Source organism: Mercenaria mercenaria, chromosome 13, assembly GCF_021730395.1.
Source record: "Mercenaria mercenaria strain notata chromosome 13, MADL_Memer_1, whole genome shotgun sequence".
Lineage (NCBI taxonomy): Eukaryota > Metazoa > Mollusca > Bivalvia > Venerida > Veneridae > Mercenaria > Mercenaria mercenaria.
The window spans coordinates 7512128-7538408 of record NC_069373.1 but is presented as its reverse complement, the minus strand read 5'-3'; the positions used below and the strand labels follow the sequence as shown (position 1 = coordinate 7538408).

At 34.8% G+C, this 26281-nt stretch overlaps 1 protein-coding gene across 2 annotated transcripts in view; it reads right to left on the bottom strand.

Annotated features, from left to right (window-relative positions):
• Positions 1–25823, bottom strand: part of LOC123529976 (FERM domain-containing protein 4A-like) — a 184167-nt gene extending 158344 nt beyond the window's left edge. The window contains exons 1-2 of one of the 2 annotated variants that reach the window (XM_045310634.2): positions 25713–25823; positions 12644–12735 (exon numbers count right to left, since the gene is read on the bottom strand). The gene's annotated coding sequence lies outside the window, so the exon portion shown is untranslated. The remainder of the gene's footprint in view (positions 1–12643; positions 12736–25712) is intronic. The other variant, XM_045310635.2, reaches the window with a different exon arrangement.
• Positions 25824–26281: the final 458 nt, after the last annotated feature.

Here is a 26281-nt window from a genome sequence, read left to right as displayed (position 1 = left end):
ATAATCTACAAATTATAACATATCAGGAATAATAATAATATAAAGGCAGGTGAGCTAATTAGAAATAGGTTAGTTCAAAGAAAGGTAAACAATACACCCTGCCTGTACTATCTGCAAGAGATACCTGGTCAGCATCCTTCACAAATAAACAGCAGGTAAAAGTAATCAGTGGAGGGTTATTAAACATTCATCATTTCATGGGAGCATCTGACAGGGATAACTGGGAAAGGTCTTAGTAATATCATACCAGAAACAGAGCTGAACTAAATAAAGAACACTACAAATAACTAACACTGAACAAATAGCCTGCTGAAGTTAAACACTTTCAGGAGATGGGCAACTAATTAATCTGAATAGATTACAGGTTCATGTAGAATAATTCTGTTTCTTAAATTTAAGATAATTTTCATTTTAGAATTTCTATACAATTTGATAAAACACTGTTCATTCCTTAGGCAACAAGAGCTGTCTGTTGACAGCACGCTCGACTGTTCGAAGACTTGGTCAAAATATCATCAGAGATTTTCAGACAAAAGAAGACAAGAGGGCCATGATGGCCCTATATCACTCACCAGAGTTGATCTGGTCTACTGATCTAGTTTTTGACCCAACATGACCCAGTTTCAAACTTGACCTAGATATCATCAAGACAAACATTCTGATAAAGTTTTATTTGTTCACAACTGTGACCTCTAAAGTTTTAACAAACTTTTCCTTTGATTTAGCCTGAGGCCTAGCTTTTGACCCCATATGACCCAGATTCGAACATGACCTTGAGGTCATCAAGACAAACATTCTGACCAATTCTCATGAGTTTCAAACTAAAACCGTGGATTCTAGTGTGAGCAAGATTTTTCTTTCATCTGGCCTAGTTTTTGACCCCACATGACCCTGAGGTTCGAACATGACCTAGAGGTCATCAAGACAAACATTCTAACCAATTCTCATGAGTTTCAAACTTAAACTGTGGACTCTACAGTGTTAATAAGATTTTCATTTGATCTGGTCTATTGACGTAGTTTTTGACCCCACATGACCCGGTTTCAAGCTCGACCTAGAAATCATCTAAATAAACATTTTGATCAAGTTTAATAAAGATTGGGTTATAATTGTGGCCTCTAGAGTGTTAACAAGCTTTTCCTTTGATTTAACTGGGTAACCTAGTTTCTGACCTCACATGACCCAGATTTGAACTTTACCTACAGGTCATCAAGACAAACATTCTGACTAATTCTCATGTGTTTCAAACTTAAACTGTGGACTCCATAGAGTGTTAACAAGATTTTCCTTTGGTCTGGCTTACTGACCTAGTTTTTGACCCCACATGACCAAGTTTCAAACCTGACCTAGAGATCATCTATACACATATTCTGACCAAATTTCATAAAGATTTAGTCACAGCTGTGGCCTGTAGAGTGTTAACAAGCTTTTCCTTTGATTTGACCAGGTGATCTAGTTTTTGACCTTCTGACTAATTCTACTGAGTTTAACAAGATTTTCATTCGATCTGGCCTACTGACCTGGCTTTTTACCCCACAAGATCCAGTTTCAATCTTGACCTAGAGATCATTAAGAAAAACATTCTGACCAAAGATTGGGTCACAAATGTGGCCTCTAGAGTGTTAAAAAGGCAAATATTGACAGACGACAGACGACCCATGTCGGACAATGCTCGACGACAGACACTGGACAATGACTGGTCACAATAGCTCACCTTGAGCACTTTGTGCTCTGATGAGCTAAAAAATACATAAGACAAACAATGTACCTATATTTGTGGATTTGGATAAGTCTTAATTGCACTATATGGCAATGTGTGACCATGATGGTAAAAAAGTGTTCAAAGTTTCAAAGCCATATATCAAACAGTTCTGACAAAATATGGAATGGTATGCAAATTTAACTAATTTCTATGATAAAAATGGGCCATAACTGAGTTAAAGTCTTTGTCCTAGTTATATTAAGTCTTGCCTACAAAATCTGGACTGGTATGAAACATTAAACTGATTTCCAAGTCCAAAAAGTGCCATAATTCAGCCAAAATAGTTGACAGATTAATGTACTCTTGCCTTCAAATGGAGATCATGACAATACAAGAGATCACAGAGTGATCTTGGCGCCCACCAATGTGCCATTTTTGAGTGTTCCAAATTTCAAGACTTACTGACTAGATCAAGGTCAAATTTCATTTCCGTACACAACACAAATCTATGCAAGTGGTCCAAATTTGAAGGCTGTAGCTTGAGAAATGTAAAAGTAGGTCACTAGGTCAAAATCCAGGTCAAATTTTACTCCGAAATACAAAACTATGCATGTGGTCCAAATTTGAAGCCTGTACCTTCAAAAATGTGAAAGTAGGTCACTAGGTCAATGTAAAGGTCAAAGTTTGTTTCGGTACACAAAACTATGCATGTGGTCCAAATCTGAAGGCTGTAGCTTGAGAAATGTAAAGTAGGTCACTAGGTCAAAATCAAGGTCAAATTTTATTTCGGAATACAAAACTATGCATGTGGTCCAAATTTGAAGCCTGTACCTTAAAAATGTGAAAGTAGGTCACTAGGTCAATGTAAAGGTCAAGGTCTTTCAGTACACAAAACTATGCAAGTGGTCCAAATTTGAGGCTGTAGCTTGAGAAATGTAAAAGTAGGTCACTAGGTCAAATCAAGGTCAAATTTTATTTCAGAATACAAAACTATGCATGTGGTCCAAATTTGAAGCCTGTACCTTCAAAAATGTGAAAGTAGGTCACTTGGTCAATGTCAAGGTCAAAGTTTTTTTCGGTACACAAAACTATGCATGTAGTCCAAATTTGAAGGCTGTAGCTTGAGAAATGTGAAAGTAGGTCACTAGGTCAAAATCAATGTCAAATTTCATTTTGAAACACGAAACTATGCATATGGTCCAAATTTGATGCCTGTACCTTCAAAAAATGTGAAAGTAGGTCACTAGGTCAAAATAAAGGTCAAAGTTTTTTTCCAGTGACAAATTATGCATGTGGTCCAAATTTGAAGGCTGTAGCTACAGAAATGTGAAAGTAGGTCACTAGGTCAAAATCAAGGTCAACTCATGTCAAGGTTCATCTTGCCACTCAAAAATATACATGTGGTCCAAGTTTGAATGTTGTATGTTACTGACAAGAACATTTTAAAGCTTTTCCCTATATACGTCTATATGAACCATGTGACCCCCGGGGCGGGGCCATATTTAACCCTAGGAGGATAATTTGAACAAACTTGGTAGAGAACCACTAGATGATGCTACATTACAAGTATCAAAGCCTAGGCTTTGTGGTTTGGACAAGAAGATTTTCAAAGTTTTTCCCTATATAAGTCTATGTAAACCATGTGACCCCGGGGCGGGGCCATATTTAACCCTAGGAGGATAATTTGAACAAACTTGGTAGAGAACCACTAGATGAGGCTACATTACAAGTATCAAAGCCCTAGGCTTTGTGGTTTGGACAAGAAGATTTTCAAAGTTTTTTCCCTATATAAGTCTATGTAAACCATATGACCCCAGGGCAGGGCCATATTTGACCCTAGGGGTATAATTTGAACAATCTTAGTTGAAGACCACTAGATGATGTCACATACAAAATATCAAAGCCCTAGGCCCTGTGGTTTTGGACAAGAGGTTATTCAAAGTTTTTCCCTATATAAGTCTATATAACCATGTGCCCCCAGGGCGGGGCCATATTTGACCCAGAGAAATAATTTGAATCATCTTGGTAGAGGACCACTAGATGATGCTTCATACCAAATATCAAAGCCCTAGGCTCTGTGGTTTTGGACAAGAAGGTTTTCAAAGTTTTTCCCTATATAAATCTATATAAATTATAGAAATAACAAAGGGCCATAACTCACTCATAAATTGTTGAACCAGTCTGATTTTCAGGGGACACAACTAGGGTACCAATACATCATTCTGACAAAGTTTGGTCAAAATCCCCCCAGTAGTTTCTGAGGAGATGCGATAACAAGAAATTGTTAACGGACGGACGGATGGACGGACGGACGGACGGACGGAATGACGGACGGATGGACCACGGACGCAGAGTGATTTTAATAGCCCACCATCATCATGATGGTGGGCTAAAAAAGGTGTTCAAAGTTTCAAAGCCACATGTCAATCAGTTTTGACAAAACATTCACCAAACTGAGCCAATTTCCAAGTACAACAAGAGTGCCAGACCAGGTCACAAATTACGCCTGCCAGATGAAAACTGTTTGGCTGGGAGTGGACAAGGCTAAATTTGCAATTTTTCAAGTAATATAAGGGCCATAATCCAACAGTGCCTGGGGCGATATGGCTGCATGGTTATCGATCTTGGCCAAGATATTATGCCAACAAACATTGTCAGCAAGTTTGGTAAAGTTCGGATGAAAACTGTTTGACTAAAGAGTTCGCAGATTTTCGAGTATTTCAAGGGCCATAATCCATGAGTACCTAGGGCAATTTGGTTGGTTATCAAACTTGGCTGAGATATTATGCCCACAAACATTGTCAGCAAGTTTGGTGAAGATCGGATGAAAACTGTTTAACTTAAGAGAGCAAACATGCTTTGGACACCGCCCACCCGCCACTGGTGTTTACATAATAAGCCCCGCTCTTTCAGAGACGGGCATATGAAAAGTGTCATAATTCAGACAAAATAGTTGACAGAGTTATGTACTCTTGCCTTACAGATGGAGATCATGATGATAAGTAAGTGTTCAAAGTTTCAAAGCCACATGTCAAATAGTGTTGACAAAACATGGACTTGTATGAAAACTTAACCAATTTCTAAGTCCGAAAAGGGCCATAAATCAGCCGAAATAGTTGACAGAGTTATGTACTCTTGCCTACAGAGACTGTTATAATAAACAAAAGATAAAAGATTCAAAGCCATATGCCAAACAGTTTACACAAAATATGAACTGGTACGAAAAACTTAACCAAGGTGTGTAAGTTAAAAGGGGCCATAATTCAGCCAAAATCCTTGATGGAGTTATGAACTCTTGCCTGAAACTGGACATGATGATGGTACACAAGTGTTGAAAGTTTCAAAGCTTTATCTCAAAAGGTTTTGTCAAAATGTGGACTGGTACGAAAAACTTAACCAAGGTGTGACGCCAACGCCATGGTGAGTAGGATAGATCTACTTATTTTTCGAACAGTCAAGCTAAAAATACAAGCAGCTAGACATGAAATGAGACAATAATGATGCAGAATGTTCATACTAATAATTTTTACAATGACACATTTCAAACAGATAAAGAAACAAATTACAATGTCTAGCCATTTCTAGGGTTCATAGATTCATTCTGTGATTGTTTTCTTATGAGAAAAGATGCAAAATAATGTAAATCCCATTGATTACACCCGCAGAGAATCAGAGACCTTGTTAATGTCTTTGCCAGGATCAAATCCTTGCCTTACTGCTTAACCTTAAAAGAATCGAAAGTCTATTAAATCTCTACTAATTGAAATTTTAACCAAATCATCCCTCAAGCTGATTCTCAGGCACAAATATAGAAAATTACCATAAAATCTGGCTGCAGGCTGGGAACACTATTAAAGAGATCAGGGAAAGCAAATTTAACGTCTTCCTTATTTTGAAGTATTAGAAAATGTCACAAAAATCATTATACTGCTGTGCCAAATAACAATTTATAACAATATTTTTGTTGTGAGAAGGATCGTTTTACATTGCTGTGTTCATGCTTTGGATATATCTAACATAATGTTTTATATAAATTCTAAGAGTCAAAACTATCTCTTGTTGCTGACAGAATGTACAGTGCAGTTAAACTATCAAAATACAATTAAAAAATTACATCTTCACCCAAGGTCTGCAAACTATGAGAGTGTTTAAGGTAAGGGTCATAACTCCATAGAAATTATGTTTCTGTGTGTAGCTTCTGAAATTCATTTATTTCTAACTTACATTGACTGTAACTGTTTCAAACAGGCATTTTTAACTAATTTCATCTTAAACAAATGAATTCAATAGACCAATTTTATTTCCTAAATATCATCTTGTCTGCTTTGCTTACATTTTAACTTGACAGCCTCGGTTTAGTTTAGACAATATATCTCGTAAGCACACAAACTGATGACGTCATCCACAAACTTGCACGAAAATGAAAGCACGAAAACTAACAGACATGCATGTTTTGTTCTGCATATTTCTGGAAGGTTTATGGTATTTTTCATGCTTTTTGCATGTCTTTTAAAAAGAAATAGATTAAATATTTATTGTAATTAAGTATACATTTGTTGCTGTTTGTTAATTTTATTCAAATATGCATGCAATGGTTGTTTCTTATATCCACAAACTTTGACCAGACAAGGATATATAAAATCTTGATAGGGCAAAAATTCAAATTTTTAAAACATCTCCAGTGAAATTCTAACTTGTATACAGCACTATTAAACCAGTTAACATGAACATGACTGTGTAAATGATCAGATGTTCAAAGTTCTAAACAAAGCTCTTACTAAAAATACTTTTAAGTATAAGGACCATAATTACCATATTTTTAGTAATGAGTCAGGATCTTTTCAAGAAGCAACAATTCTTATAGTAAATATCAATCCATTAGCTGAATAAGATTTTCTACTTCAGTACCTCAAGAGTTTTTGTCCAATATCCAATATATCTAAGAATTACCATACAAATACCATCTAAATGCCAACATGACAGTTGCCTTGTCAACTAAATGGCCGAAATCAAATAGATCTCAACAAAATTTCTTCTTTCATTAAGACACACATAAACTGACAGGATCACAGCACCAAAGAGAATTGTCAGTATCGCCTAACTATAACAGGGTGCTGGAAGACAATTTAACATGTGACAAAACATAATCCAGTCTTACACAATCCTCACATCAACAATATGAATTAAAGTTTTGTTCAATGTGGATTTTAATAACTGACACACTGATAAATGTGTAAGGCCTGTGTTCTTCTTGTTTGTGAGATTTATATGCCTATTATTCCTAAGCTTCAAGCTGATCTTTAGACATAATCTGAGTTATTAAACATGTCAACATTCTTATTGCCATATTTTTTATTGAAATATAGTAATATTGCTGGGTTGGCTTTTTTTTACAAATTAACTTGCCTATAACTGGACATGGTGATGGAAAACAAAGTGTTGAAAGTTTCAAAGCTTTATCTCAAAAGACATTGTCAAAATGTGGACTAGTACGAAAAACTTTACGAAGATTTCTAAGTCAAAAGGGGTCATAATTCATCCACAATCCTTGATGGAGTTATGTACTCTTGCCTATAACTGGAAATGGTGATGGATAACAAGTGTTGAAAGTTTCAAAGCTTCATCTCAAAAGACTGTCAAAATCTGAACTGGTACGAAAAAATTAACCAAGATTTCTAAGTCGAAAGGGGCCGTAATTCAGCCAAAATCCTTGATGTAGTTATGTACTCTTGCCTATAACTGGACATGGTGATGGTAAACAAGTGTTGAAAGTTTCAAAGCTTTATCTCAAAAGACTATGTCAAACAAGAGGACCATGATGGTCCTGAATCGCTCACCTCTTCCCACATGACCCAGTTTTGAGTATGATGTCGTTTTTTTTCTATTACTTGACATAGTGACCTAGTTTTTGAGCTCATGTGACCCAGTTTTGAATTTGATCTAGATATTATCGAGATAAAAATTCTGACCAATTTTCATGAAGATCCATTGAAAAATATGGTCTCTAGAGAGGTCACAAGGTTTTTCTATTATTTGACCTATTGACCTAGTTTTCGAAGGTATGTGACCCTGTTTTGAACTTTACCTAGATATCATCAAGGTGAATTTTCATGAAGATCTCATGAAAAATATGGCCTCTAGAGAGGTCACAAGGTTTTTCTACTTTTATACCTACTGGCCTAGTTTTTGACTGCACGTGACCCAGTTTCGAAACTGACCTAGATATCATAATGGTGAATATTCAGATCAATTTTCATGAAGATCCATTGAAAAATATGGCCTCTAGAGAGGTAAAAAATTTTTTAATAATTTTAGACCTATTGACCTAGTTTTTGACCGCAGTTGACCCAGTTTCAAATTTGACCTAGATATCATCAAGATGAACATTCAGACCAACTTTCATACAGATCCAATGAAAAGTATGGCCTCTAGAGAGGTCGCAAGTTTTTTTTATTATTTGACCTACTGACCTAGTTTTTTAAGGCAAGTGACCCAGTTTCAAATTTGACCTAGAGATCATCGAGGTGAACATTCTGACCAATTTTTATGGAGATCCATTCACAAGTATGGCCTCTAAGAGAGGTCACAAAGTTTTTCTATTTTTAGACCTACTGACCTAGTTTTTGACCACACATGACCCTGTTTAAAACTTGACCTAGATATCATCAAGATGAACATTCAGACCAATTTTCATACAAATCCATTGAAAAATATGGCCTTTAGAGAAGTAACAAGGTTTTTCTATTATTTGACCTACTGACCCAGTTTTTAAAGGCACGTGACCCACTTTCAAACCTGACCTAGATATCATCAAGGTGATCATTCAGACCAACTTTCATACAGATCCCATGAAAAATATGGCCTCTAGAGAGGTCACAAGGTTTTTCTATTATTTGACCTACTGACCTAGTTTTTGATGGCACATGACCCACTTTCAAACTTGACCTAGATTTCATCAAGGTGAACATTCTGACCAATTTTCATGAAGATCTCATGAAATATATGGCCTCAAGAGAGGTCACAATGTTTTTCTATTTTTAGACCTACTGACCTAGTTTTTGACGGCACGTGACCCACTTTCGAACTTGACCTAGCTATCATCAAGGTGAACATTCTGACCAATTTTCATGAAGATCTCATGAAATATATGGCCTCTAGAGTGGTCACAATGTTTTTCTATTTTTAGACCTACTGACCTAGTTTTTGACCGCACGTGACCCAGTTTCGAACTTGACCTAGATATCATCAAGATGAACATTCAGACCAACTTTCATACAGATCCCATGAAAAATATGGCCTTTAGAGAGGTCACAAGGTTTTTCTATTATTTGACCTACTGACCTAGTTTTTAATCGCACGTGACCCAGTTTCGACCTTGACCTAGATATCATCAAGGTGATTGTTCTGACCAATTTTCATGAAGATCTTGTGAAATATATGGCCTCTAGAGAGGTCACAAGGTTTTTCTATTTTTAGACCTACTGACCTAATTTTTGATGGCACGTGACACAGTTTCGAACTTGACTTAGATATCATCAAGGTGAACATTCTGACCAATTTTCATGAAGATCTTTTGAAATATATGGCCTCTAGAGAGGTCACAAGGTTTTTCTATTTTTAGACCTACTGACCTAGTTTTTGATGGCACGTGACCCAGTTTCGAACTTGACCTAGATATCATCAAGATGAACATTCTGACCAATTTTCATAAAGATCCTATGAAAAATGTGACCTCTAGAGTGGTCACAAGCAAAAGTTTACGGACGGACGACTGACGACGGACACTGCACGATCACAAAAACTCACCTTGTCACTTTGTGACAGGTGAGCTAAAAATGAACTGGTACGAAAAACTTAACCATGATTTCTAAGTCAAAACGAAAAGAGGCCATAATTCAGCCAAAATCCTTGATGGAGTTATGTGCTCTTGCCTTTAACTGGACATGGTGATGGTTAACAAGTGTTGAAAGTTTCAAAGCTTTATCTCAAAAGACTTTGTCAAAATACGGACTGGTACGAAAAACTTAACCAAGGTGTGACGCCGACGCCATGGTGAGTAGGATAGCTCTACTTACTCTTCGAAATGTCAAGCTAAAAAAAATATCAACTCCACCAGCTCCATGCAAACTCTGCATGTTGTTATATTCCAGTATTTCTATTCTTAACAAAAATATTTATCACTGAAAAGAGTGCAAATACTATCTCAATTTTCTGCCTTTAAAAATCTTTTACAGGAAACAATATTTCCTCACAATTTAGAACTAAAATATTTATATGATCCGACATAGTCAGTTTTTGTATTCATTCTTCATTATACAAATGTGCATAACATTTTTCTTTTAAAAAGTCCATTGGCCAGACACTGTTTACATTCAAACAAACCAACTTTTGTATGAAGTATTCGACATAGGGATGTAAGGTAAGTATCAAAGGCATACCATCACATTCAAAGCAGTTTTGTAAGGCTATCAATTTTAACTTTGAATATATTTTCATCTTAATGCCTGTGTCAAATTAATCGGATCACAAATTTTGAACAGAAATATCAGCTTGGGTCCAATTTATATTACACTTTACAAGTAAAAAAATGCTACAAAAATGGTTGTGTTGTTAGAGAACCTTTTCACATAACTTTTTTCATATTCAAGAAATGTATACAATGACAGCATGAGGTACTAGACTGGCTTCTTACTGTCACTTCTTTATATGAAAATCTCCAGAATAGACTGGCTTTTCACTTCCTATGAAAGACGTTTAATTAGTTTTTAGCTTTTTAGTATCATTATAATAGACTGTAAACATCAACTTTTGCCATTAAGAACTATATTGACATGTACAGATCTATACAAAGGGAGAAATGCAAGTTTCCTTCTTTATTACAAATTTACAGAACAGGCCAAATACTACAACAGAATTAGTATTTCTATGGTACCAATTTCATTGTAAAAATATAAATAAAAACATACTTAATATACATTTAAAAGGAAAGAATATGTTTTTTTCTTTCTATTTCACATGTTACATTTAGTGTTTATATACATCACATGAAAGAATACATCTTTTTTCAGTATTTCAAATTATTCTATTGAGACAAACAACATAGCTAAGTCATCTGGCTTCAAGGGCTTAGGAAGACTACAGGTGCCCCTCTATAGGCATTATTTCTGGCAGGCATGGCACCTGGGTACAACTTGTGACCTTCTATAAGACACCTGGATGGCTTGTTCAGAACAGAAAATACATCCCAAGTGTGTTTTCAACCCTAGAGAGTTGTCAGAGGGGCAAGTGATTTGAGGTAAGCAAACGTAACCACCTACCACGTTTTTAACCAGATAATCTGGTTTGTTGTAATGTTCAAGACTACATTTTGAATTGTCAGTATGAGCTGAGATAGGCAATCAAGACAACCACTTGTTTCTATATCACTCACCATACATTCTCTCATCCATCCCATATACAAAAAAATCTGTATTTATTTTACTTAACGAGAATCTGATGGTGGTTCCTACAAACACTTACCCGGGTAACTGTACAGAGAACCTGTTCTAATTATGAACAGCATTTTATGATCTGCTCAGCTAAAAGCAAGAGAAAGTTCAGTTAGAAAAAATCTCTATTTTCATTACATCTCTTGATCTTTTTGTTGCAAGCAATTTCTATTTGCAAAAAAAAAAACAAAAAACAACCACATAGTAACACTAAAAAAACATAAACTAGTATTTTTGCAGAAAAATGTATTAGCCTTTTCCCCTTAGGTTTTACAAACAAATGACCAAACAGCATGATCAACCAAAATATTTTAAGCAGAAAGGTCTAAATCTTGTGAAAAACAAGAGCTGTCCGTAAGACAGTGCACTCCACTATTCGGCGAATTGACAGTAAAATGAATATATATATATATATATATATATATATATATATATATATATATATATATATATATATATATATATATATATATATCAATAAGAGACCTCTACTTTAAAAGGAAGATACACCAAGGGGGATACATTGTAATTTTGTCAAGAACACAAATTAGAGTTATTGGGATTGTTACCACACATGCAGGATGATGATGGTAAAGATGTGTTTTGAGTTTCAAGTAATTATCTTATATAGTATCAAAGTTATGTCCAGAAAACGAAGTTTGTCAAAAAAAATTTAAGTATGAAAGGGGCATAATTTGGTAAAAAGGTCAAAAATACAAATCAGAGTTATGGGGATTGTAACCACACATGCAAATGATGATGATAAAGATACATTTTAAGTTTCAAGCCTTTATCTTATATTGTACTTAAGTCATATCCAGAAAGCAAAGATTGCCAAAAAACTTTTAAGTATGAAAGGGGCATAATTCTGTCAAAAATACAGTAAAAGTTATGGGGATTGTAACCACACATGCAGATAATGATTATAAAGAAATATTTTTAATCTCAAGTCATTATCTTTTAAAGTACCAAAGATATGTCTATAAATGAAGCTTTCGAAAAAATTTAACATGGAAATAATTCCAAGTATAACAACCTTGTGACCTTGACCTTGGGTATAATGGGCCCAGCCCCTGCACATACTTTATTTGTATGCTGAACAATGTTTATGTGAAGTTACAGTAAGACATAAGCAATAGTAACAAAGATATGACAGAAAAACAAAGGTTGCCGAGAAACTTTAACCAAGAAAGCTCACGCCAGCACAGATGCAAGTAGAATAGCCCCCCTATTCTCCAAATAGTGGAGCTAAAATTTACATGTAGTGCATAAAATCCAATAAATGTCAGTAACCCACTTGTAACAAAGAAAACTTATTACAGCTAACAATGGAAATTTGCATAAGTATTACCTGTGCATAATGGGAAACAACTCTAGTGAAAAAAAAGTCAAAGCAATTTAAGACAGCAAAAGTAAGCACCCTGCAACTAAATAAAGTAGAAATTGCACAAACCTTTCAGCAGTATAAAATAGCAGTTCCAAGCTGCTTGGCCTATAGTAGGCAGGCACTATGGTTAAATGGTTCCATTTTATCCATGGTCATATCTGAAAAAAAGGACAATGTTCATAACATTAATATATAATCTATAAGCTTGAAGCAAAGCAGAAATAAAGTGAAAGTGCATAAAATCTTTCAAGAAGTAATCTAGAAACCATGGGCTACCAATGAATTTACAAATTTTTGATACCCCAGAGTTGTGATCAAGAAACTATTTGAAGAATCAAGGAAATACTTGGCAATGTTCTGAGCACACATGAGCAGAATCAGAAAAGAAAATAATTTGCTTTTCATCACTAAAATTACAATAATGCTGCTATTATTAATACTTATCTGTACTGAACTTTTGTATTTTCGGATAGATTTTCTATTCTACAATGGTTAGGTTATTTATTTCATTTCTTGCTGTTATAAAAAATATGTAAATTAATGACAATGTTAAAATGATTCTATTATGATAATTGTACAAAACTTAAAAAGTTTCAGCTGCTAGAATCCAAGCAGTTTATTCTATTTCTGAAACTCTTTTCCACTCAGACTCACTCTCTTTTGGATTTAACGCCCTTTTCAACAGTATTTCAGTTATTTTATGGTGGGAAACTCTTCTTTAAGCTCAAAATTTGTTGTAGTCTCCCGAGCTAACTGAGAAACAAATACGAAGTAAATACCCTTCCATACCTACTTGATATTGTAACTATAATGGCTGTTTGCAACTGCCAAAACAAAACAAACAAAAAAACAATCCAAATTTGTATGTTTTTGCAACTCCTTTTATATTATACATTTGCACGGCTACTAAACACTAGTGCCACCACCAAAAAAAGGTGATAAGGAAAAGAGCTACCTACATTTCCATGGTGCAGCTATCACCCATTTCAAAATGTGAACAGGTGAGTTCAATTTATATTTTACGTTACATTTTCACTAAATATAACTTATTTCAAAAATAGGAGAATGTAGTGCCACGTAAAAACGTTTTTACTATAGGTTTACTGTAATTTCATAAAGATATTATGTAAATTGTGGGGTCAAGAGCTTTTCTCCTGATTCCGATGTTTGTTAATTTTGACATCTGTATGCATTTCAACTAAGGCCAAAATTAAAATTAGGTTTGTTTGCTGTCTCCTACCGACCCATGAAAAACACTGCGCTCCAAATTTTTTTATTGGCCCACTGAGCAGAATATTTCTTTTATAAGTTCCGATCAGCTGCAGACCATTAACTTGCTTGTAAGTAGTTCGAGCCCCTCAGGAGGTGCTGGCGGTATTTTGGGTTTCCTTTCTGTGTTTTCCGTCAAATTACTGTATTAAGTTCATTCCGTTTGGTTGTTTTGTTCTAAATATCGAGATTAGTGCTTCCTCTGTTCGTAGTCTTATGTTGATATCTGGTGTTGTTGCTAATAGTATTGTGACATCGACGTCGTCAGTGACGTGGTTGTGACTGTTGAAATGTACAGAGACTGGTTTTACGTTGTTTCCAGTTCATATATCATTAAGGTGGATATACATGTTCTCTCTCATTGTATTTCCTGTTAGTCTGATGTATTGTTTCCCACATTTTAGACAGGATATTAAGTACACGACGCTGCTCATAGTGCAGTCATAAGAACCTTTTATTTGAAACAGTCAGCCTGTGGAGTATGATGTAGCGGAAGGTTTTTGATGTTTCATGAATCTGCATGTTAAGCAGTCTTTATTGCATGAAAAGGATCCTTTTATTGTCTGAGAGGTTTGCATATTTGAAGATATTAGCATGTTCTGTATGCTTGATGGTTTTCTATAAACTGTTAGAATCTTATTTTCAGTGTCTTCTTTAATTTTGGCTCCGTGTCTAATAGGTATTTATATTTCATGATGATTTCGCGGGTGTTTTGTAGATGTGGGTTGTTTGTGACTATCAGAGGTATGATCTTTTTTGTGCTGATTTCTTTCCTAGTGGATAGGTGTGCGGTATTTGCTTTCTTTATCGCATATTTGATAAGATTCTTAGGGTATCCTCTGGCATGAAGGTTTTCTAACAGTTGTTTACTGCAGGAATTAAATGAGTAGTCATCGCTGCATATCCTTCTTATTCTCAGTGCTTGACTGTATGGAATGCTTTGTTTTTGGTGCTTCGGGTGGTATGATGTGTAATGTCCGTTTGTTTCGTATAAAGGGTGGTTCTGAGTGTGCCGTCATCATTATTAATTACTGTGACATCAAGAAAATTGGCAGATTCTGAGCTAATGTTGTATGTGAATTTGATAGTGTTGTGTTGACTGTTTAGGGCTAACATGAAGGAATCTAATTCCTCTCTGGTGTATAGCCATATCATAAAGATGTCATTGATAAACCTCCACCATACTAGGAGAAAACGGGTATTTCTTTAAAAATTCTTGTTCGAAGTGGTGCATAAAGAGTATAGCATAGCTCGGGGGAGCATTTGGTACCCATAGTCGTTCCAGATTTCTGTTCATACAATTTTCCATTAAATCTGTGGTTTTGGACAATAAAATTTTCAAAGTTTTTCCTATATAAGTCTATAATTATAAACCATGTGACCTCCGGGGCGGGGCCATATTTGACCATAGGGAGATAATTTGAACAATCTTGGTAGAGGACCATTAGATGATGCTACATACTAAATATCAAAGCCCTAGGCCCTGTGGTTTAAGACAAGAAGATTTCAGTCAGTATTTAAGTTTATTTCAGGGTCCATCCGCCCTTTCAGGCACAGTATAGCATAAGAGTATAGACCCCCGACATGTCACCAGTAATGCCGTTAAAGATAAGTTTTTGAAGAGAAAGTGGTGAAGAAAATTAACTCTACGCAATTTCTGTAGAGTATATGCCAAAAAGTCAATCACTGGACATCACGGTGTGGTTCTGAGACGATCTGTGTATGAAAAGAATTGAAACCACTGCCTTACCCTTGCACAGGGTTCCCGCTGTCGGTCGCCAATGGCGCCAAATGCGACAAAATGTAAATTCTGGCGCTAAAAATCTTCAATTGGCGAATTTCATTGGCGCCTACAAGATAATCGTCGATCTTATCTTCTAATCTTTCTCAATGACGCAATAACGGATTATCCGATATTTAACACTACACGAAGACAACACATCGTGTCAATATCGATTTACACCTCGGGGCATAATTTAAAACTTCACCGAGTCACTAGAGCGTTCCTCCACGCAAGAACGATTATCAGTCAATCTGATTCGCCAAATTTAGCCCCGCCTACTTACACGAAAGCATATGAAACGAAATATTAGCTGCGTGCTTCGTCTAAATGCACCACCTTTTTTATGATGCAAAAACGCGAGATAAATTTTCAGGTTATTTTAATGACAATCCGATTCGCCGAAGTAATCGAAGAATTTTTGAGATACAAATGAACTAAAGCAGTTCTTTTGGTTCTTTTACGTGCCCAACGTAAAGCATTGGTACACGGGGATTTTTAAAAAGCTCAACCCCAGAGCTTCAAAACAAAGTGCTAATAATACCTGTAGGTGGTATTTTCGCTATACAATAGTATGTATGAATGGAAATAGAAATTTAGTTAAATATATATAATGAAACTTAAGCATCTTAAAAAGCTTTTCAAAAGTTATAAAATAATATAAAACAACACTGTTTTTGATAAATGACCTAAATAAATTTTGAAATAAAAAGTTAAAAGAATAAAGAGATAAATATTCATGTTTTAAAAACATCTATTTAGTGAAAACTACCATTGAAGGGAGATAATTGAAAACAGCAAACTATATAAAGAGATAATTTTATAGATTGAGCAATTACTTTTGTTTAGAAAATGTTCTTGAAAATGGTTGGGAAGATTAAAAACTATTTTTGATTCAATGTGATATTAGGATAAATATTCATGTTTTAAAAACATCTATTTAGTGAAAATATCCCTTAAAGGGAGATAATTAAAAATGGCAAACTAATAAATTAAAGGGATAATTTTATAGATTGAGCAATTACTTTTGTTTAAGAAAATGTTGTTGAAAATGGTTGAGAAGATTAAAAACTATTTTTGATTCAATGTGATATTAGGATAGACTGGTTCAAGAGCAAATTGCATGGTTACTGTAAAGAATCAAATGAAAAAGAGATTGAAAAAGAAAATGGTATGTCGCAAATCACTGACTATTGGCTCCAACTTGAGAGCCACTGGCGCAAACTTTTCCTAATTGGCGAATTTGTTGGCGCAAAGTGAAACTGACCCAGAGGAAACCCTGCTTGCATGATCGTAAGAGGCGACTAATAGGGTCTTAACACTTGGTTTTGCTGTAACTCTGTGATTCTAGCAGGTATGCAAATTTTGATTCCATACCTCATGTTTTTATTTTGATGTAAATGAGATGTGAAACCAAAATTTGTAGTCCTGTTTGGCCCCATTTTAGGGCCTAAATTAAAATTACGTTTGTTTGACCTTTACCGACCCAGTATTTTTACAGTGGGTAGGTAGGTAGGTAAATAATTTTATTATATTTTAGTTTTTTTAAATGTTTGTTGTCTCAGTAATAAAGTCTATTTATTAATACCTATTGCTTGTAGATAATCTCTGAAGATGCTCTGTTAAATGTATGCTTGTAATATATAAACCCCTAGCCCTATTCATGCACACACAATATGGGCACAGACTTAATTTGCTCATAAGGCAAAGTTCACCAAGTCTTTGAGTACCTTTCATGTCTATACCTTTTCTTTATTTTTATAGCTCTTTGTACACTCCTGGCATAACAAAACTAAAATATTAAAACTATCTAGCCTGCAATATTTCATCACATTTATGTTCTTGTCAAATTCTTGAAATTCGATAACTGAGATTTTCTCACTTCGAACAAAGAGCTATAAAAATAATTTATACTTCTTTGCTTTGAACAAATGCATTTCAAAACGACCTCTGATTAAAGACATTTTGAAATCAACAATTAAGTCAGTTTATGATATATTTTCACAGATAATTAAATTTCCCACCACACGCCTGTCAATGAAAGCAGTATTATGTACAAGCAAATTTCAAATATAACATATAGTAGACAAATAATATTCCCATGTACACTATGTTTCCTTTGTAATCAATCATATTTGTTCTTCTTAAATTTCCTTTTCACAGCAGACATTTTTCTTTCACTATATTTTTGTAATCTCCACCACCTAGTTGCTCTCCATAATAACTGCATCAATAGTATTAATAATCACAGTCTAGCCCCTACCGTATTTTCCAAAAGTGTTAGGACTAGTTATTTTCACTTTCTCAAGACTTATTTCCCAAAAAATGATTATTTTGTAAAGTGTCCCAAAAATATGGACACAATAATCATAATCCACCCAATGTTGAAAGCGAAATAAATAGCGTAAACGATTATCGGTAATTATTCTGTTGATAAACTTAGTTATTGTCCTTGTTTTCATCATCAATTAACACCCCCCTCAAAGAGCTAAAAGAAGTGTGTCGGTATCATGGCATCTGAAGTGGAGATCAAAGCGGTATATTTGCCCGAGATTGTCATGGAATTACGTCATGTTTTCGCGTCATGTGACACATCACTGTTTGATCATTCCGCCTCGGTTCTTTAAATTAATCAATAAAAAAGTTTCTTCTTTAATTTGTTAAAGCGAATTCAGTATCCTGTATAAACTGACAGGTAAATGTGTCAAACGATAATTGTGGATATCCTACCTCTGTGAGCTATTTTGCCGCACTAACATATGTTTGCCAAAAATCGTTTGACGCCATGTATTTAAATTCCTGACGCTTTTTCATTTAATATTTAAGGTTTTTTTTATTCTGTTTTTTTTTGTACTTTCTGGTCAAAAGTCTGAACTTTATGCCCATAGAATTTATCATTTACTTACTCTGAAGATTAGAAAGAAATAAGTAATTAAGATCGCACTGTCTGAAATTTTACAAAGAACTAAATTTAAATTTGACTGTTTTTATAGAATATTGCCTACATTCCTGTCAATATCTTGTTAAAGTCGTTATAGAATTCAAACTATATTACTTCTTAAGCGGTGCTAAAACATATTGATGTGATAATAACAAAAAATGAATGCACTACGCGCGTCTTTGTGTATATATAAACAAAAGTAACGTCGAGCAATGGAAATTAGATATTACAATAGGTCGCACGTGCTCGTGGAATGGAAAATTACCGGCATGACTTTTTGGTATCTTTATGTTTCACAGGTAAATTAGATACTAGATTTGTAAAATTATGTCCTTTTGTCAGATTGCCTTCCGGTTATAAGCGGTTTGATTGTCGTCTGCATCATATGGCCTTAGGCAACGTTATCAGCATAGTTGACACGTTTTCGGAATACAAGAGATAAACAGTCCGCTTTATCGATTTTCTACTAGCTGACCGCGGGTTACTTTCTAACTTGCCACAATTATTTATGCATTTGTTAAAGAAAATAATCGCCAGTTTCAAGCACCAAAATAAGTTTTTCCCTCTGATAAGAAAATAAAAACAAGAGCACCACCTTGCGGGTGCTGACGCTCATCTGATTTTTTTTGTATAATAGAAATATTGTCCTACCCATGATTTTCTAAGTCTAAAAAGGGCCATCACTCTTGCAAAAAGCAGGATAGAGTTATGTTTCTTGATGTACAGTGTCCACATATGATGGTGAAAAACTGTTGCAAGTTTTAAAGCAATAGCTTTGATCGTTTATGAGAAAAGTTGACTTAAACATAATATTCAACCAAGAAAATGATTTTTCTAAGTCCAAAAGGGGCAATAATTATTGCAAAAAGCAGGATGGAGTTATGTTGCTTGCTGTACAGGGTCAGTTTATGATGGTGAACAAGAGTTGCAAGTTTTAAAGCAATAGCTTTGATAGTTTAAGAGAAAAAGTTGACCTAAACATAAAACTTAACCAAGAAATCTGATATTTTCTAAGTCCAAAAGGGGCCATAAATCTTGCAAAAAGCAGGATGGAGTTATGTTTCTTGCTGTACAGGGTCAGCTTATGATGGTGAACAAGTGTGGCAAGTTTTAAAGGAATAGCTTTGATAGTTTAGGATAAAAGCTGACCTAAACATAAAACTTAACCAAGAAAACTGATTTTCTAAGTCCAAAAGGGGCAGTAATTCTTGTAAAAAGCAAGATGGAGTTATGTTTCTTGATGTACAGGGTCTGCTTATGATGGTGAACAAGTATTCCAAGTTTCAAAGCAAAAGCTTTGATACTTTAGGAGAAAAGTTGACCTAAACATAAAACTTAACCAAGAAATCTGATATTTTCTAAGTACAAAAGGGGCCATAAATCTTGCAAAAAGCAAGATGGAGTTATGTTTCTTGCTATACAGGGTCAGCTTATGATGGTGAACAAGTATTCCAAGTTTCAAAGCAACAGCTTTGATAGTTTAGGAGAAAAGCTGACCTAAACATAAAACTTAACCAGGCAACGCCGACGCAGACGCCGACGCCGACAACCGCTCAAGTGATGACAATAACTCATCATTTTTTTTCAAAAAATCTGATGAGCTAATAATTGTTTTCTCTGGAATGCAATAAAATTATTTGAGTCGGGGCAATTTTATTGGGTCGGTAGGTAAAGGTCAAACAAACTTAATTTTATTTTAAGCCTAACGCTCACGCCAGGGCAAGTAGGATAGCTCCCCTGCTCTTCAAATAGTCGAGCTAATACAAGCACACATATATAAATATATATTTATTAATTTATTTATTTATTGTAAGTTCCAAGTTGATTAGACTTTTAGATTATAGAAATAACAGAAATGTTGAGACAAGTACCAAGTACTGCAGAGAACAGGAAAAAATGAGGCTTTTTAAAAAAAAAAAAAACAGACACTTTCTTACTATTGAATTATTAATATTTTGTTACAAAGTCTTGTTATACATTTCAGCATGTATATATGAATATTTTTATTTTTATAAAATGTGTGTTTATAGATAAAATTTAAAACTGTTGAAAACAGTAAAAATATTTGTTTGGTCTCATTTAGAAGCAGGTTTTTATTACAAGATGAATGCTGATTCTGAAAATTTTCATATCACTGGAAAGAAAATTTAATTCTCTAAATGTCATATGTTGACACTAAAAATGTCAAATCATCAGAAAACACAGTAATTGTGCTTCAATAAACACAGGTGTCATAATCATGAATTTTTCCAATAACCTGTATGCATAAATATCCCACTTTTGACACCATTAAAGTAAACTCTGGGAGAGAAAATACCAAGGACTTAGGTCCCTACTGGGGCTCGAATCCCAGACCCTGTGATCTGTAGGTGTCTCTAACCACTTCGCTCAAGAGTTAACCCAACAGCATGTCTGTTGGAAGTGGCCTATAAACCTACTATCACTACAAAACAACAAAAATTCATTAAAAAATGTATTTTAAGAATTTATACACACGCCGATGATATGTGTGCGCAAAGAGGTAAATGACAAATAGTAAATAATAAATCACAAGAAATGTAATTTATTTAACTAATATAATGATCCTTCAATACAGTGGCAACAACCACAGGAAAGAACTCTTGCAAACACCCGATTCATGATTTCAAAAAAAAATGTGACCCCAAAAAGATTTAAACGCTTGAAAACGCTTTTTGTAGTTACTTATTGTGTTGCATAGAAGGTATCCTAAATACTGTATGATTTTTAAGACGGGGAAAGTATGGAGACTGGAAATTATATGCTGTTTTCCAAAGTGAAAGTACCATGCATTTGAATGGGGCTAAAATTTCATTTTCATTTTTTACTGAATGGCTGCATTTATAAAATTTCTAAAGATAGTAGGAAAATCTTCCTTTATAATAGATAAATAGAGGATATTTGTTTGTTTTCAGTGAATATGAAATATATCTCACTGAGGTGAGAAAATTCCAAATATTTTCAGAAGCGCATAGCGCGTGTGAAAATGTGAAAATTTTCTGACTTCGAGGTGAGATATATTCTATATTCAAGAAAAACCTACAAATTTTCTTTTTTATTTTATGCTTAATTACATTGAGATATGCATTTTGCAACAAATTTTAATATCAGCACGAGAAACAGACGCGCGTAAACGAACATTAGGGCTTTCGGTAGGTTCTGAAACTCAAGAGTCAATGACTCTTCTGTCTAAATTTTTAAGGGTCAAAATCAGATTTTCAAGAGTCAAGATCAGCTTTTCCATGGTCAAGCCAGGGCTCCAGATAATTTTTTTGGCCTATGAGTATTTACTCATCATAATTTTTGTGAATGAGTAAAATGGTAAAATCTGAAATTTACTAGGAGTAATTTTACTCCTGAAAATTTGTAAATGTGAAAAAAAAAGAAAACGGTTTTATAACATATTTATTAATTTGGTGTAACACCCATGAATTTGTTTGCAGTTCAGTTTCAATTCAGCATTCAAGTTTTTGCTTTTTGTTCTCCCTTGGCTTACTTTGGCTTAAAACACCGCTACTGAATCCAACAGAATACTCAATATAGCTTTAAATATGTTTAAATGATCGTTCTTGTTGGTTTAAAGATGCGTAGTGTTTGTTCACTTCTTACAATCTTAGAAAGAGACATTTTGTTGTTTACTCTAAACCGTAGGTTGATATTTTAAATCGACACTGCTTTAGAATACACTATCGTACCATCAATATTGTTTCCCAACTATTTGATTTACGAATGCATTGGGTATATAATATAGTACCATTCAATGCGTGTGTACGTTCTGTGTGGGAGAATTAATGCTGACCGTGCTTTGTTACGTAAAGTCTTTAGATGATTCAGATTTTGTGTATGCTAGTATAAAGTCATTACAGGAGTTTCTGTAATTTCTTATATGTTTTTTACGCTTCAAAATGATCGCACATGCGTATATGCATTATTTCAAAGTGTAATTTACGCTAATATGCATCTTATCTGGAGCCCTGTCAAGCTATACTGTTATTAATGCAACTCTCACAGACTTTATCTAAAATAAGAACATTAATCATTACAGATTTTCTTAAGCAATTCTTATTTCAGTTCTTATTTTGCACATTGCCTAAAAGTGGGTGGGGTTTGGTGCTTTGCATGATTTTATCCTCGGCAAATTCTTCTAAATAAGTGCTGCTTTTGCAACAGTGATCATATTTTTCTTAAATGCAGACTTTTTATTGGCTTTTTATGTAGATTGTACTAGAAAAATCTTGTAAGAAATGATAAAAATGTCCGAAAATGGCGGTCGCAAAAACGCGTGACAAATATGGAAAACGAAAGTAAACATTTAAATTTCTTGATAAAATACCTGTTTTAAATTTCTTTTTTTCACCATACCACTTATAATTTCTGCTTATTTAAAGCATTTAATTTGTTTTGGCCCAAACTAAGCCTCAGCAATGATAATAAATTTGCTATAGACCGTAACGGCCGACCGGCTCATGTAATCGTATCAAGCACACAAAATAATTAACATGTGGTACAAACACGATAATCTAAGGCTGCATTTTTTATCAATGAACTTTTACACATTGATCAATAAACACTCTTGATAATGACAGGGCATTATTGTACTAAATACAAACCACGAGATGACCACGTGTCAGTCAGCACGTGGCATGATTGACATCAGATTCTGTCAGTAGCTAATTAACATACAATGCTCCGCCTTCTGCCATACTTCCGCTTGTGCCGGCAAACAATATTAAAATTCACTGGGATTTTGATTGACAAGGGGCAGAACTTTCGAACTGGAGACGCATCAAAGTAAATCGGCATTTACAGTGAGTGATATGCCGAGGAGGTATGATTATTTCTATGCAGGATTCACATAAAATAAATGTCATATTAAAATAATCAATTTACAGAAGGACAAAATTTTCAATTAGCTGTGGTCAGTTTTGATACAAAAACTGAAAAATTTGTTATGTGTCAAAAACTATGACAGGACTTTTAACACTCAATAAAACTTTATCAGTAAATTTTATGTTCAAAAACACTACTGATTTGTCTTTCATACACATATAAAGAGTCCAAAAACATAATTTTCATCTTGTAATCAAAACCAACCAAAAAGTGGTGGTTGTTGCTAAATACAGTTTATTACAGTCAGAGCTACCTTGACTAACATGTTTATCTACGATATATTATATATATATAGTCTAAGTAGCCAGAACCATACCTAGCCACTAGTGATGGGACATCGGTTGGAAAACTCCAACCGATTATCGGTTGGAATCGGTTAGCAAACCGATGCGATGTATCGGAAAAATAATCGGTTGAATGTAATTTATTTTCATACTTGTTTATTCAGATAGTCAGATAGTCATGTCTTTAAAGTGACTGTTTTTCTTAAAATTCATATGCTCTTTTGAAAAATAAAGAACTAACATTAATCAAATGTTTTAAAGCTGGTTCATGGTAAACAGAAACTTGTTTAGTAATGACTAATTAGTTGCAGACAGGGAAACAACAATAAATTGCAATCTGGTTTACATACACGTATCATAGACTCATAGCTGTCATTTGTGACAGTTGACTGGTATACTTGTACCTGTAACATATCTAGCACACATCAAGGAAGTACAGTCTTTCTCTGGATGACAAAAATAGTGATTGTAGAAAATCATTAAATGAATTTACTTATTTTTCGGTAATATTAATATTTTCATACAATGGTTACCATAGCCTGACACTACTGAGTAGCACCATGTTCCAACTACTTGTTGCTATGGCATATAACAATGTCATGAAGCTTGGTAAAAAATGATCAGATAAAAATCAGAGTTTAATCTGTTTCCACATGTACACTGGTCAGCGATACTGGGTAAACGGAATTTTGGCAGAAAAAAATCATGACAACTCGATGACAACTGCAACTGCATAAAAACACCAAAGTTCTTTCCATTGAAATTACGTCATGGACACGGAAATTTGACGGCATTAGTGTCCAGTTTCAACAGATAAATTCCTTCGGGCATACCGTTGTAAAATACGAAAATTTATCAAAGTTTCACTAATTTTTTTGGCCCCACTTTTATTGACGCTATGGACGCCGCCATGTTAACAGCTGATCCTAACTGTAAGATGTTAAATCCATTTTCATTGGATAAGTGAAACGAAATACTAACGATTGAGTGTCGGCATACTTCTGTTTTATCCGTTATGCATGCAGGTAGTCCAAATTTCGGATATTTCTAAGGTAAACAAATTCTCACGCACTGTATTTCCCTTCGGAAACCTTCGTTCATACCCGTGTAGATTCGTACCCGCTATCGACTCTGAGAAAACATAATCGATTATCGGAATCGGTTGGACTTTTCTAGCCGTCAATCGATTATATCCGCTAATCGGCCCATCACTACTAGCCATTGCCTTAATAAAGTAAACCCTGGGATAGGAAATACCAAGGTCCCCACTGGGACTCAAACCACGGACCTTGTCAGGCTTGTGATCCGTAGGCAAATGCTCTAACCACGTCGCTAAAGGGTTAACCCAACAGCAAGGCTGTTGGAAGTGGCCTATAAAACTACCATCAAAACACTTCTCCCCTTTTACTTTTCTGAGCTTACCAGCTCTCCAGAATGACACTCCAAATATACTGCCCACCACACGAGTCCATCAAACACTTCTGACACCATTAAAGTATTGGAGAGAAAATACCATGGTTCCTACTGGGGCTCGAACCTCAGGTCTCATGTTTTGTAGGTGGACACTCTAACCGTGTCACTGAGTTAACCCAACAGCAAGGTCGTTGAAAGTGGCCTATAAAGCTACTAGAATCACCACACATAAAAGAAAATTATCTGTTGGGAGTGTTTTGTTTTAAATTTATAAAAAATTGACATTTATCAAGAAATATAACAACTTCCACAATTAAACAAATTCACTAACAAATGCCTTCTTTCAAACAAGATCTTTCAATTCCGCTGAACAAAAGAGTTAGTCAGATGTCAAAATTAGTCAGACTAGACTGGAGCTGCGGAGTACGAAGAATATTGATAAACCTGCGTCTAACAAAATGCGTTTTTATCATGCACATAGAAAAAAAGTATAAACTGAAATTTAAAATATACTTATGACAACAATTTAAGTGGACGCACTTTTACACAACTTGACTAATGTTTACAATTTTCCGTAATTCTTCAAAATTACAAGTGTTTTCCGCCATCGATAAGGTAAACTTCCGCTTTGAGTTCCCGGATGAAGTTTCCCAGACGGATGAATGTATTGAATGCGGTCCTTAACCTCTATTATTTACGAACGTCGTTATGTGCTTACTTCCCACATATTATTAGACTTATGCAGTGCCGAGGTACATCGAAGCAGCAACCGCGGTGTACCTTTTTGTACAAATTCATTTTCATAGCTTTTTAAGGAGGAATCGCAATTCCTTGTTAGACAAAATTGACCATATATGGCCCAAAATTAGTGGAACTAATCCGACGCCTTCAGCTTGTTTTATATTGTAACGGTCAAACTGTAACGCGGTGGCTGCAAATGTCAGAAATTAAATAGCAGCTACTCAGCGACAGTAAGTTTGTCTAACCCTAAAATGTTCACCCCTGCACAAGTATGTCCATTTGTAACCCACTATATACTTTTGGTTACCATATAGGGTTACTTACTCTATGACTTTGGTCACTTACTCTTCCAGTGTCAGTGTTCTAAG